This window comes from Macaca mulatta, chromosome 9 (assembly GCF_049350105.2).
Source record: "Macaca mulatta isolate MMU2019108-1 chromosome 9, T2T-MMU8v2.0, whole genome shotgun sequence".
Taxonomy (NCBI): domain Eukaryota; kingdom Metazoa; phylum Chordata; class Mammalia; order Primates; family Cercopithecidae; genus Macaca; species Macaca mulatta.
In genome coordinates, this window is record NC_133414.1 from 1,919,255 (window position 1) to 1,932,944 (window position 13,690).

At 49.5% G+C, this 13,690-nt stretch overlaps 1 protein-coding gene across 1 annotated transcript in view; it reads right to left on the reverse strand.

Moving 5' to 3' along the window:
- The window catches only part of ADARB2 (adenosine deaminase RNA specific B2 (inactive)), a 519,334-nt gene that overhangs the window by 83,982 nt on the left and 421,662 nt on the right, over positions 1-13,690 (reverse strand). The window lies entirely within an intron of this gene.

Genomic DNA, 13,690 nt, shown 5'->3' on the forward strand with positions numbered 1-13,690 from the left:
ATACCAGCTGCTGTTGTTATTGCCATTATCATCCAACTGTGTGCAAACATAATTTTTTTTTAAGAAAAACTACAGAAATAACTCACCCCCATGTGCCTCATCCTTGAAATTAAAGTGTTCTCAGTAGTAACCTGTTTAAAGGGTACATTTTGATACAATTAAGTATGCAGGCACATGCAGTTTTGAGGGGGCATATGTTGGGGTGACCTTTCCTGTGACTCTCTTGAAGTCAGTCTCTGTCTGTCTTGGCTGACTTTGCTGTCGCTGGTGAGGCCTGTCCCCTGCAATGGTGCTCACAGGATGGTCCCTTTAAAAGAACCTGAATAATGAGGTGAATCATAAGGAAATCAAAGCTATATAGTTCGCCTTTTAGAGTTTTATTTTTAATTCACAAATAGTAATTGTATATATGTATGGGGTGCAATGTGGTGTCTTGATACATATACACATTGTGGGATTATCGTATCAGGCTGACATATCCACCACCTCAAAGACTTACTGTAGTGAGAGCATTTACAGTCCTTTCTTTTGGCTGTCCTGAAATACATGATACATTATCATTAACTATGGTCATCGTGCTGTGTGACAGATCCCCAGAACCTGTCCCTCCTGTCTACCTGAAACCTTGCACCCTCTGACGGACATCCTAGCCCCTGGTAACCGCCTTTCTCCTCTCCATTTCCATGAGAGTTCTACAGCCATGCACATAGATGCTGGGTAGACTTTGGACCCAAAGCCAGCCTTAGGAGGAAGTTACACATATATCAGCTGTGCCATTTAGTCACTTTTAGTGAAATCATCAGTCTATTTTTGGTGAGGAAATGCTCATCAGTGAAAATGCCAGCTCACTCTTTAATTACATGTACCTTTATTTCTGTTTAAATTGGAAGCAAGCGTCTGAGGCAACAGCACATTCAAAGGTTAAGTCAGTGTGCTTTGGAGTTATGCTGTTGGCTGTGTGGCCCTCTGAGCATTGTTTTCTGATCTAAGCGTTCCTTCCTCTGATTTCACAGCTTGGGTGTGTTATTTTGTGACTGTTGACACAAACGTTGTCCTTGTCAGAATGGATGCCCGAGGACAAGGACTCAGTCTCACTCCTCACTGCAATCGCAACACCCACTGAGTGTGCATGGTGTGCCCCATCCCAAAGCACACTTGCCTCCGGGTCAGCTTGTGCACTGCTGTCTCTGAAGCCCTGCCCCAAAGGGAAGCTGGAAAGGAGCTGAGGGGGTCTGTCAGAGCCCTGACTACAGACAGGCTCAGCCATGCCCAGAACATCACAGACACCAGTTCTCAAGCATTTCTGCTTTTATTTCACCCCCATCCCTGTCCCCCAGGGAAAAGAATCAATCAGAATTTATTGTGCAAGGCACTGATGAAATACAGGGCGAAATAAGACAAGGTCCTCTACATAAAGCAGCCTAGAATATGAAACAGGAAACACAAAACATCATGTGATAAATGGCAGCTGACATTTCTCAAGGGCTGACTGCATACCAGGTGCTCTTCTAAGTAACAGCGAGTGTCATTTCTGTTCATCTACATGGTAATCCTAAGAGGCAGGTACGATTATTATCCTGTTTTACAGATGAACAAGCCAAGGCTGAGGAAAATAAAATTCCTTGCCCAGCACACAGATAGTAAGTTGTGGGTCTGTGAGTCACACTAGTTCCATGAGGGGCCACAATGCGTGCTGCCTCCGAGACGCTGAGGAGAGAGAGGAGGTGCCTTGGTTGCAGCTCCCACCCTCAGATGAGATAAGCCTGCAGGTAGGAGGCCTGCCATGGCAAATGCTCCCTCTTAGACAAATTGGGATAGGAGCTTAGGGGGGCAAATGACCCCGGACCTCCTGGAGCAGGCAGGCAGCCACCTGCATCAAGACCACGGGGTGCTTCTGCGGGTCCTAAGCCCCTTCCCCACTCCCTGAATAGGGGTTTCTGACAGAGGATGCTGAGGCACTCTGACATGTAATGCGGTTACACTGGTATAAGCCAAAAATAAAATTCTAAGGCCCCCCAACCATCCAAATGGACCCCTCCTCTCAGCCAAGGGCATTCCAGAGTTAACCTGAAAAACTGGTTCAGGCATGATGGAAGAGGGGGTCGGACACGCCTCATGATACCTTCCTCCATTGTGGAATTCAGGAAAAGCCAACCAGCCTTAACATCAACACAGACCTGAGTCCGATGAGAAGCAGTGACCATCTGTTCCCTCCAAAGCCTGCTACCCGGAGATCTGCATGGTCAAACCCTGGTCTCCACACCCCTTATCCTAACCCAGACCTTCCTTTCTACTGATCGTAACTCTTTCAACCAATTGCCAATCAGAAAGATGTTATGATCTGGAAGCCGCTGCTTTGAGTTGTCCCGTCTTTCCAGACTGAACCAATGTCGATCCTACACACATTGAATGATGCCTCAATTCTCTCTAAAATGTATAAAACCAACCTACGCACCAGCCACACTGGGCACATGGCATCAGGACGTCCTGAGGCTGCGTCACAGGTGCGTCCTTAACCTCGGCAAAATAAACTTTCTAAATTGGTTAAGGCTTGTCTCAGATACTTTTGGGTTCATGTTGGGGACCTGGAAGAGTAAGTGGGAGGCTTTCGGGGGGAAGCCTCTGCCCACGGCACCCTCAGGAAGCCCCAGTCTGCCAGGGCTGCTGGGTAGGACGGACCAGGGTGCTCCTGATGGGCAGACCCATCCCATTTCCTGAGGTGGAAAACCAGACCTGGGCCTCCCACTGCCCACCTCCTGCTTCCTCTCACTGGCTCAGTGTCCAGGACCCCTTCTCTCTGCCTCTCCCTTTGGTCTACGCAGGCCTCACCCCATGCATTGCTGCTGGGTGACAAGAGAGCCCACAGGATCCAGCTCCTGGGAGGACCGCCCGACTCTCACTCCACAGTGGGCGTGCCACAGCCAGCACGTAGGAGCAGGCCAGGCCCCTCCAGCTCCACACCAGGGCGGGGCAGGTGTGCGTTTGCCTAACAAGAGCCTCCAGCCTGCGGCAGGAAGGCCCTCCCATGCATGCGAAGAGATGCATTAGAGCAGGCACAGCATATGCTGGTGGCTGGGCACAGCTTTAACTTCCAGGGTTACAGACATTGAGGCATTTCAGTCTTGGGTTGTTAGCATGTTTTAATCCAACATAATTACTTACAGTAAAGAATCCATCTAGGGAAAATGAAGAAAATACGGCTTTAAAATGAAGGATCTGCATAGAGCAAAAGCAGGGACTGAGTCCTACAAGGCTGAGTCTCTCTTGGTGCCTGAGGCTGTGCAAGGTCGGGAGCTGACTACCTTTTCCCCCGTGTCTGACAAGTGGATTCTGTCCTTTGCATGTTGCTGTTTATTTTATGAATCAGCCCCAGCCATTGTCCAACTCACAGGCACCTCCAGCAGAGAGTGGAGGCCTGCAGGGACAGGGACTCACAGGTGACCCATGCCTGCAGCAGAGTGGAGAAGTGCCTCCCTCCTGGTCGGCGGAAGGACATCGACGCTGAAGCCAGATGCTGGGGTCCGCAGGACCAGGTATCCACACCCCCACTGCACGATGAGACAATCAGCACAGAGAGGTGGGCTGGCTCTCTGACATGGGCTCAGGCAGTTGGTGGGAGGCTTGGCATCAAATCCCTATGTTTAAATTCTAACTCCAAAATGTGGGCTCCTGACCATGATGTTAGAGGTGCCTTCCAAGGGCTTTTCACTAATTGAGGATTTCAAAAAAGCCTGAGATAAGAGATCCCACATTCAGCCTTGAACAACTGAGGGTTGAGGGTTGTGTGCGCTGACATCTGTTGGTCTACCTGTTGATTATGTAAAGAAGTTGTCCACAGTTTCCTAAATCATTAAATATCCACAAATCTGTTTACGCACATTAACGGTAGTTACTGTTTTAGCAATCAACTTCAAATTTGAATACCATTAAAACACAGAAAATAAACTAAAAACCACATTGGGAAGATGCATATTTCTGTTTTTGTGAAACTGGTGCTTTCTGGTCTACTCAGGAAGATATTTTGAGCCCGGGTTTAATTAGGATCTTTAAATTCTCATTTGTGTGCTGACACGAGGGTGCTAACAGATGAGGTCCTCGGTTTGGGGCTGATTCATGGTTATTTGTATTCATCTGGATTTAAAAAGATAAAAACTAGAAGAATCATTTCAGGCCATCTAGAGAAAAAGATTCCCTTAGAAAAAGTAGTTGTTCCATAAAGAAAGTAATATTTACTTCCTAGCTTCTGTTAAATTCAAGAAAAGCCTTTAAGTGAGCATCTAAGGAATGCCAACCCCTCTTCTGCAAAATCACCAGGGAGGCTGATGTCACACGGGCTTCCAATGACGCAGAGGTGGAGCCCTCAGACTTCTTTGTCCCATGACTTTGCCCCTTTGCCCGAGTCTTTCCGTGTCCTGAAAGCAGGATCTGGAGAAATCAGTGGATGAAAATTGTCAAGTGGTTCCCAATGCACCTGGGTCCCTGAGGCAGGCTGGGTGCCGCTGCTGAGCATCCTGCAGGCTCCCAGAGGAGTGTGGTCGGAGCTCCCTCACAGCTCAGTGTGTGCAGAAAACGCAGTCCTCTGGTCCGTGTTCCCTCCTCACAGCAAAACCACCAGCACCTTTGTGACGCTGTGTTCCCTGCACAATCCTGCAATATTTTTATTTTGTTTATTTACATACCCGATGCCCCTGGTGGAGTGAAAGCAACTGCACGGAGTGAGGGCCCCACCAGGTCCCACAGCGCCACGAAAATCCTGCGAAAAGTAAGCGTCTCAGAGGAAGCCACAAATGGCCCACCTCGGCCGGGTGAAGTTTTAAATTTGGACAAACATGCAACCAGATGGCTCCCGTGGTGTCCTGGAGGAAGCTGAGCTCAGCCCTGTGGAGTGCATGGTGTGTGGGTTCCATTAGATTTTCGTCTGGTGTCTGGAGGGCCTAGAGGAAGCCAGGAGAGGAGAAGGAGCCTGTGTTTCCCTAGAGAGGACCCCGAGGCCTGGCTGCGCAGAGGCTTCATGCCTGGCACTGCGCAGGTCAGGGGCTGTGTGGTGGCAGAAGGCATGTCGTGGCCATGTCAGTGGAGCTGCCCCCTCTGAGTTACCAATCCCAGTTGGGGTGTTTGCGTCTGCCACCAACTTTCCTAAGACTCTGACCTCGCCAATCGCTCAGAAAGCAGCGTTCACCACTGTCAGTGTGCCTGCATTAAGTTGACTTGACCTTGTCTGCACTGGGCATTTCCAGATGGCCTGGGAGTGGGCAGGGGAGGGAGGGCACCTCACTCTGTGACCCAGGCTGGTCTCGAACTCCTGGCCTCAAGCGATCCTCCCGCCTCAGCCTCCCACAGTGCTGAGATTACAGGTGTGAGCCACCGCACCTGGCTAGAATCTTGTTTTTCACTCCCCAGGAGCATTGAAACAGAGTAGTCACAAAATAAATGTTTAGAAAAAAATTCAAAAGTTGCATATATTACTGTCACAGGATTAGTAATTGTCACTGTACTGAGAAGCCTTTTTATCCCCCTCACTTAGACAAAAGGCTTGTGACCTGAGGCCCTTCTCTATTAAGTGATTTTCTTTCAAATCACAGCACGCATAGACACTCAGTATGTCTTTTCTGATAAAATTAGGTATGTGTTTTCTTCATACCCTGTTGCACCAGGAATAAAAAATGTCTGTATCAAGTTCTGTCGCCGTGAAATCTTGCTGGGTCTTGTCACTGCTCCACGGGACAAAATGTGACGAACGGAGGTGGTTCGGGTGCTGCGCTTCTGAGAGGAGTGATGGGTTTCCTGGCTGAGGCTGCGAGGCCACTGCCCACTATGGGCCCACTTGCCTGGATGTCCCGGCCCGAGGACACCCAAGCGGGGAACAGAGATTGAGGGGCGCGTGGCTGCTTGGAGCCTGTTCTCCAGAGAAAGCTCCTTGTTCGAAGAAGGTTTCTGACACCAGAACTCATTCTGGTTTCTTGTCAGTAACTGGAGGGGAAAATCCAAAGCCTTTGTTGCTAAGATACACAACATCCTTCCATGGAGAGAGGGAAGGAGAGAGAGAGGGAGAGGGAGGGAAGGAGAGAGAGGGACACAGAGAGGAAGAGAGAGAGGGAGAGAGAGAGGGAGAGGAAGGGAAAGAAAGAGAGGGGGAGAGGAGGGAGAGAAAGAGGGAGGGAAGGAGAGAGACGGAGAGAGAGAGAGAAAGAGAAAGGGACATAGGGTAGGAAAGAGAGGGAGAGATGGGAGGATAAGAAAGAGGGGGAAGAGAGGGGGAGAGAAAGACAGGAATAGAAAAAAGGAGAAGGAGGGAGGGAGAGAGGGACAGACAGAGAGGGAGGGAGGGAGGGAGGGAAGCAGGGAGAGAAAGAGTGGGGAGAGAAAGCGGGGGAAGAGAGAGGGGAGGGAGGTGGGGAAAAGAGAGGGGGGAGAGAGAGAAAGAAGGGAGGGAACCAGGGAGGGAAGAAGGGAGGAAGATAGATTTCAAAGCAGTTTTACTTTTCATGTGGTCTGTTTTAGCCTCTTCCTCCTCTGCCTTTCTTCTTGTATGTGTTTTAAAAGCTATTAATCAGTTTCAGAAAGCCAATTTCTGCCTCTGTTGTGAGCATCTCAGATTTTTCTTTTGCATTTTCAGGGCATTCTTGCTGGAAAGGCTCAGGCATGCTGGACAAACTATTATACAGTGGAAGTCTGTCCAGTTTCTGATAAAACCAAAACTAATTTATTTTTTGTTTATCCTCCACTACCTTTGACAGAGCTTCCTCTGGAGATGTGTATCTTCATTCCCCACTCCTTTCTATGCCATCTCTTTTTGTTTTGTTTTGCAACTGACAAGGGGAAAAAATCTGACACCAACCTTGGAAGACGGTAATGCATTCAAGGCTTTTTTTCCCTCTCAGATGTGATAAAAATCTTGCCTAAAACCATGTCCAACCTTTTCAGCAGAAAGTCCAGATGGCTTTACAGCCTGTATAACAGACTTTACTCACTGATGCCTCTCAGAGTGTCGGCAGGGCAATGTCTTTCTCGAAGCAGAAATGCAAAACAAAAGACAGCATCTGTGATTTAGGGAGGGCTGGGGCATGGGGGCGCTGATGGTCATCTGGGAGTGCAAACAAAGAAAAAACTTAGAGCAGGCTCAGAAGAGAACTTCCCATGAATGAGAATTCCATCAGGTGGGCTGCAGGGTGAGGAGGAGATGGATGAAAATCAGCTGCATGGGTACGAGAATAGATCATTTGAGATGAGGAAGAATTTAACTTTTCCACCATTGAAGATGAGCGACTGCCGATAGAATCAGCTGTGGTGGCCGCATCTCTCCATCGGGGTGTGCTTGCAGTTTTGTTATGAGAAATTCCATTTCTGATGCTAACCATATGAGGATGTGCTGAGGCTCACATGAGCAGTGTGTGTGCAAGAAGAGAGGCCCAGGAAGACTCGTGATGCCTGGGACCTGGCGGGGTGACGTGGCTCCTCATTTACCCATCTTCAGTGTGAGGACGAATTCCTCATTTCTGTCGGCCACAGCTGCATACTCTGAGTGTGTGCTGATAGGCCCTTGACTCATCTGATGGCGTTACGCTTTACAGCTGGGGAAACTGCTTCTCGAAGAAGGCGGCAGCCCCTAGCGCTGTTCCACCAATGACCAGGCGGAGGGTTGAGGCAATGTCGTCCCTAGGATTTCTCCAGCTCTGACATGAAAGTCTCACTTCCCCCATCCAGCAATGGTAACCGCTGGGTCACACTGCCTTGCCTTTCTGTTCTCTTGCCCCCAACTTCAAAGCTTTGCTGAGCTCATTATTACATCTGTGATGGAATTTCCGTCAAGCCATCTCCTTCCCTGAGTTGAAAATCGCCTCTCCCCTGCTGCCAACCCTAATTAGCGCTACCCAGTTCTGACAACCTGTGTGCCCACAGCATGGAGTGGTGGCTCTCAGCCCTGTCTGCAAATTGTATTCTCCTGGGGAGATTTAAAAACCATCCCCTGCCAAGGCCCTGACCTAGACCAATTGTGATGGGATGCCTGGGCTGGGGCCAGGATGTCTCTGTTTGTCAAAGCAGATTTCCGTGTGTAGCTGGAGTGCGGAGTCACTGGCATCAGGTAAGCAGCTGGCTTCTGTGGGAACAGCCCACATCCTTTCCTGGTGAAACATGTTGAATATCTTCATTACGTGTGTTCCTTTCACTTCAGCTGTGGAAACGCCAGTGTTCCTGGAAGGCCAGGACAAGGCCTTTCTGTTTGAGGTCATGGTGTTATGTCTGGTGCAGAGCTTGACTTGTGACATTTGTCGCTGTTGGTTGGCTGATTGATGGCGGCTGGGGAGTGTGAATGTGACATGGGATGTGGGAGAGAAACATCAGAGGAGCTAAAAACCAAGAAATGATCTTCAAGGTGCTGCAAAATCTTGGGAAGGGTGTGAGAGTTGTGTGCAGGAAGATATGCTGGGGTTATAGGTATTTACACCCCAGGCATGTGTTGAAGTGGATTGCTATGCACTTTTGACCTCTTTAAGCCACTTAGGTAATAAGCAGATAGACCATAACAATTTCACCAAAAAATGTTGGGGACATCAGAGATGTCCGATGCAATTTAGAATAAAGAAGAGTACAATGGACAGGGAGGACGAGAGGACCCTGAGTGCCGCTGTCTCTGGTGGTGGGAGTCTGGGCTCTGAGCTGACGTGTGCACCTCTGTTTCTTCAATGACCTCTCTTGATAAGATTTTGGATCTGCCTCTAGAATCTTGACTTGTTTAGAGATCAGAAATAGCAGAATGCATGAAGGGTCTCATTAAGAATTTTTGCTTTTTAGAGTTGCCTAAGTCTAAAATACAGAATAATGATAAATGGTTTTATTTTATTCTTTCAAAATATTTTTCAGAGAAATAATCTCTAGTATCATTGAATATGGGAGAAGTACAGCTTCTTTAAGACCCTGTTAATTCACAGACTTTAGTAGGAAAAGGTGACCTATGTGTGGTGCAACAGTAAGCTCTTGCTGTGTAACGACCATCCCCAAGTGCAACGGCTCAGTCAGCAAGCATTTGCTCCTCACTCAGGAGCCTGTGGTTGGCTGGGGTGGGATGATATAGACTGGCCCGTGCAGCTTGGCTTCCAGCTGTGCTGTGGGGTTAGGCCTGCTCCATGTGGACCTCCCTTTGGATCAGCCCCTCTGGAGACCCCTTCCTGTCATGGTGCTGGCAGATGTGCCAGGGTCCAAGTCCAGCTGCTCAAGTGAACTTCAAATCTCTGCTTATCGGGTCCCTCCAGTCCCACCGGTCTAAGCAGGATCCATGTGTAAGACAAACATGAATGGGAGGGGAAAGTGTGTTCCCTCCACGGAGGAGGGAGAGAAGGCTAATATTTACTGACCTGTAATCTAACCCATCTCAACAGCTTAGTGAGTGCAGAGTATAGAAAAATATGAAGGCTCCAGAAAGTGTGCACTAAAGTTTTCCTTCCCCATGGCTAGTCTCTCTTTCATAGTAGAGATGCTGCTTAACCCCATTATCAGCAGACATGATTGAAAAGGTTATTGGCTACTGATGTTTCCATAACATATTCTATGCCTTTCCAGACAACTGCCACATTGAGATGCCTAACTGGTGGGGGAGAATTGAGGGACGGGTATGGTGCATGGGGGTCTTCCTGTGGTGCTGTGGGGTACAGAAGGTCAAGTGCTCCATCGTAAATGTTGGGGGAGCGGGGGAAGGGGTCAGGATGGTTGTCTGCAGCTTTGCCTGGGACTGTCTGCATTTAGCATCTTTCCATGCATAACATATGTAATGACCCTAAAACTCCTAGGACACAATTAAGTGTGGAAAGGAGGAGTCCCTGCTGTTTCTGTTCTAAGCTCAACAACAGAATTGGAAAATGGGAGAGTAGTTTTTAGCCACCCTCATTTCTACTGCAAAATTCCCTTTTCACTCATCCCTTTAACCTTCCTTACTGCCAGAAAAATATGCTCCTTTTCTGCTCCCAGGCTGGCTTCTCGCTAAGATGCTCGGCACTGTTCTGCTCACTGCCTTCAGGACAGTAACAGTCTGTCCTTTCTAACTCCCATCTCTCCAGTATTTTATTTGTGTAATTTTTGCTGTTTTCCTTTTCTTTTCCTCCTATACAAAATACCTATCTAAACATACAAACAAAAATAAGTATCCTGGATTCAACAGTATCCCCCAAATTCAGGTCTACCCAGAACCTCAGAGCATAATGTTATTTGGAAATAGGATGTTTGCAGATGTGATTAGTACAGGATTTAGAAATGAAATTATCCTGGCCTTAGAGGATGCCCTAAATCCAGGGACTGGTGTCTTTATCGCGGGGAGGAAGGGAGGCATAGCCCTGTCGGCCTTGGGTATGGAGGGAGACGTAGCCCCATGGGCCTTGGGTATGGAGGGACGCAGAGCCTTGTTGGCCTTGGGCATGGAGGGAGGCGTAGCCCCATCGGCCTTGGGTGTGGAGGGAGGCGTAGCCCCCGATGGCCTTGGGCATGGAGGGAGGCATAGTCCCATCAACTTTGGGTGTGGAGAGAGGCATAGCCCCCGTCGGCCTTGGGTATGGAGGGAGGCGTAGCCCCTGTCGGCCTTGGGTATGGACCCACAGGTGGCATGTTTCTTCACTGCAACTGAGCCCCATTAGCTCAAAGCTTGCCAGAGCCAAACTCAAGTTTTTACATATCCAGTTATTTTAAAAATAGCCCAAATAAGCAGAGTTTTAGCCATTGAATGGGTATCTGCTTGGCATTCCCTGTAAAACCTTACCATAGAGCTGTTCCCCACTGATAAGATGGGGACTTGTGGTTATAAGACCACAGGCCGTTCAGGGCCCAAAGAACCCTCTGACCCAGAGACCTACAGGGTGGCTGCGTGGCATCGCCTGGACACGGAGCCCCCTCTGAACCCCCTTTCCCGGCAGCTCCCTTGCCCTCCTCTCCTCTCGGAACAGACTTAGGCCATGAGGGACGCCCCTGTATGCAAATCTGTCCAAGCGCCAGCCTCATATGGCCTGTGTGAGCTCCTGCCACCTGGTGGCACATCTTTTTCCTTGGTCAGCTCTGAAACTCCTCCAGTCTAGAGACGCGGGCACAACCAGGACAACAGCGGCCATGGAGGCAGGGGCCAGAGGGATGCATCCACAGCCCAGGGCTAGAGGATCCCCAGCTATGACTGGAGGCCAGGAGAGAGGGTGGGACGGATGCCCCTCAGAATCAGAAGGAACCAGCCCTGCCCACACCTTGAGGTCAGCTCTGGCTCCAGAGCTGTGAGAGAGCTGTGAGAGAATAAACTTCTGTAGTTTCAGCCACCTGGGTGTGGTCACTTGCTACAGCAGCAGAGGAGCTCTCACAAACACAGCCTTGCTTTCCACCACACCAATGCAGTGTTTGCTTCCAGAGTTGAGAGGTGGCTGGGAGGCATTTTCCACCATACTCAGAAATGCAAATAGATTCCTTGACAGGGGATGTCAAGCACCTTCCCTGGGCTATTTTTCCCTGGGAGACTGACTTCCCTCCCTCAGATTTGAGATAGCAAAAAATGGAACATTTTGTCATTCATTCATTTCAGAAACACACACATTGTCTCTCCTTTGTGTCCCACACATGCCAGGCAACAAATGAAATGGACAGAGATCTGTCTTTCCAGGAGACTAAAATGTAGTGGAGTAGATGCTGTTGAAAAAATAGCACAAGTTTATAAAGACAAAACGAAGTTTCTCACAATTGCTTTAGTAAACACAGCTTGGGGAAAACAGCTGTGTTTTTTTTTACCAAGGAGGGTTTTTGGGAGTGGCTGGACTTAAGGGTTTCCATGAAATCCACTCTGGGTGATCCTGGGGGCACATCCCAGGGCCAAACAGCCATTATGAATGTGGTTTTCCCTTCACCTAATTTACAGCCTATATTTGAGATGCTATTGTGCTTAAAACATAGGCAGGATGATATGCACAAAATTCACCTTGAGGGAGCCCAGAGAAGACTTCATAGAGACAAGCAATAGCCAAACTGAGGCACAAGAAGGGCCTCTGTTTTGGAAGAAACAGGACACACGTGGATGGAGAAGACACATACTGGGCTCAAGCAGGAGCTCCCCTCAAGGGCACATGCCCCACTGCAGTGCAAGGCTGCTGCGACTGTCCCATGTGCGATGGGAATTTTTTTTTTTTTCTTTTTAGACTTGCCCAGGCTGGAGTGCAGTGGCACGCTCTCAGCTCACTGCAGCCTCGACTTCCGGGGCTCAAGTGATCCTCTTACTTTAGCCTCCCGAGAAGCTAGGACCACAGGCGTGCATCACCATGCCCAGATAAGTTTTTATTTTTATTTTTTGTAGAGATGGGGTCTCACTATGGTGCTCAGGTTGGTCTTGAACTTCTGGGCTCAAGTGATCCGCCTGCCTTGGCCTCCCAAAGTGCTGGGATTACAGGCGTGAGCCACTGTGCCCAGCCGCAATGCAATTTTTATTTGACGATGGATAATGACTCTCCCTGATGATGATAGTCAAGCCAGCTGGAAGACACATGCTCTTAAATGTCTCGCGTGTTAAGAAGGAAAGCGTAAGGGACTAGAAGACCAGACCACAGGGACCCTAGCTAATCTGGGGGTCAGGAAGGGGCCCCCAGACGAGGAAACCCACAAGCAGAAGGCATCAGGAGCCTGCCTGCAAAAGCCAGGAAGGGCAGAACCAGTGTGTGCAGAGTGTGAGAGGCACCTGTGTCACTGGGGGACAGGGATGTGGATGTGGCCACAGCCCAGGCCTGGACTGCCCCTCACATGTCAACAGGGTGTCCTCCCCCTGCCCCTGGTGAAGATCTAGCAGACTCCAGACATCAGAAAATTGTAGAGTCACTTTAAGTCGCAAGCAGTGACTCCTTTGGTGATTTTAAGTGTGCAGCCCAGTATGTTAGCCACTAGTTTGGACGGTATGCAAATAAGAACTCTGCCCTGGCTGATTGCCTCCGTGAGATTCTCAGCCCTGACCACAGGAGGATGAGGCTGTGTCCCACAGACCTGCCCTCCTACCCCAGACCGGGGCATGGCTTGGTGCGGCAGTTTTCTGTAGGGCGCGGAGCTAAGGACATTTCATCCATCAGACCTGGGACTCTTCCACCCTTGGGCTTCACCTCCTCCTGCTTCCTGGCCTCCTGGGTCATGACGCAGCAGTAGCCTTTGGTTTGGGCTCCTGGGCCAAGAGCGGGTCCCACAATCTGGTCCCCTGTGCTCCCGGGGGAGGTGCGGACACCCTGGCCTCTCCCCTGCTCTGTGTCTCGAAGTGAATAAAATGCAGTTGCTACTTGAATGTGGCTCATTGTCCTAACGGCCGCTTTGTGCCTGGCCATCGACCACATGCTGAAGTTACCTACCCCACCAGGGGGGCCGGGTGGAGGACCCTGGAGGGAGAGGTCTCATTCCCCCCCACCCCCCCGGTCCTGGCCACACCCACCACGCTTGTCTCATCTCACAGGGATGAGATTTTCCCACTCTGCCCTCCAGCTGTTTAAAGATGCTTCCCTTTTTTGGTGCTTTTGGGATTTTTAAAGATAAAAACTATCATAGTTGCCTCTTATGTAGTCTCTCTGCTTCTTATCTGTCTTACTTCCAAACCCTTTTAGCCTTGCTGGTGGCTTAAGTTTTCTCACATGCAGGTATAATGGCGTCTACAGCTGGACGCCCATCGAAGGCTGCCCTCACACCAGGGATGGTTCTTCCACATCCC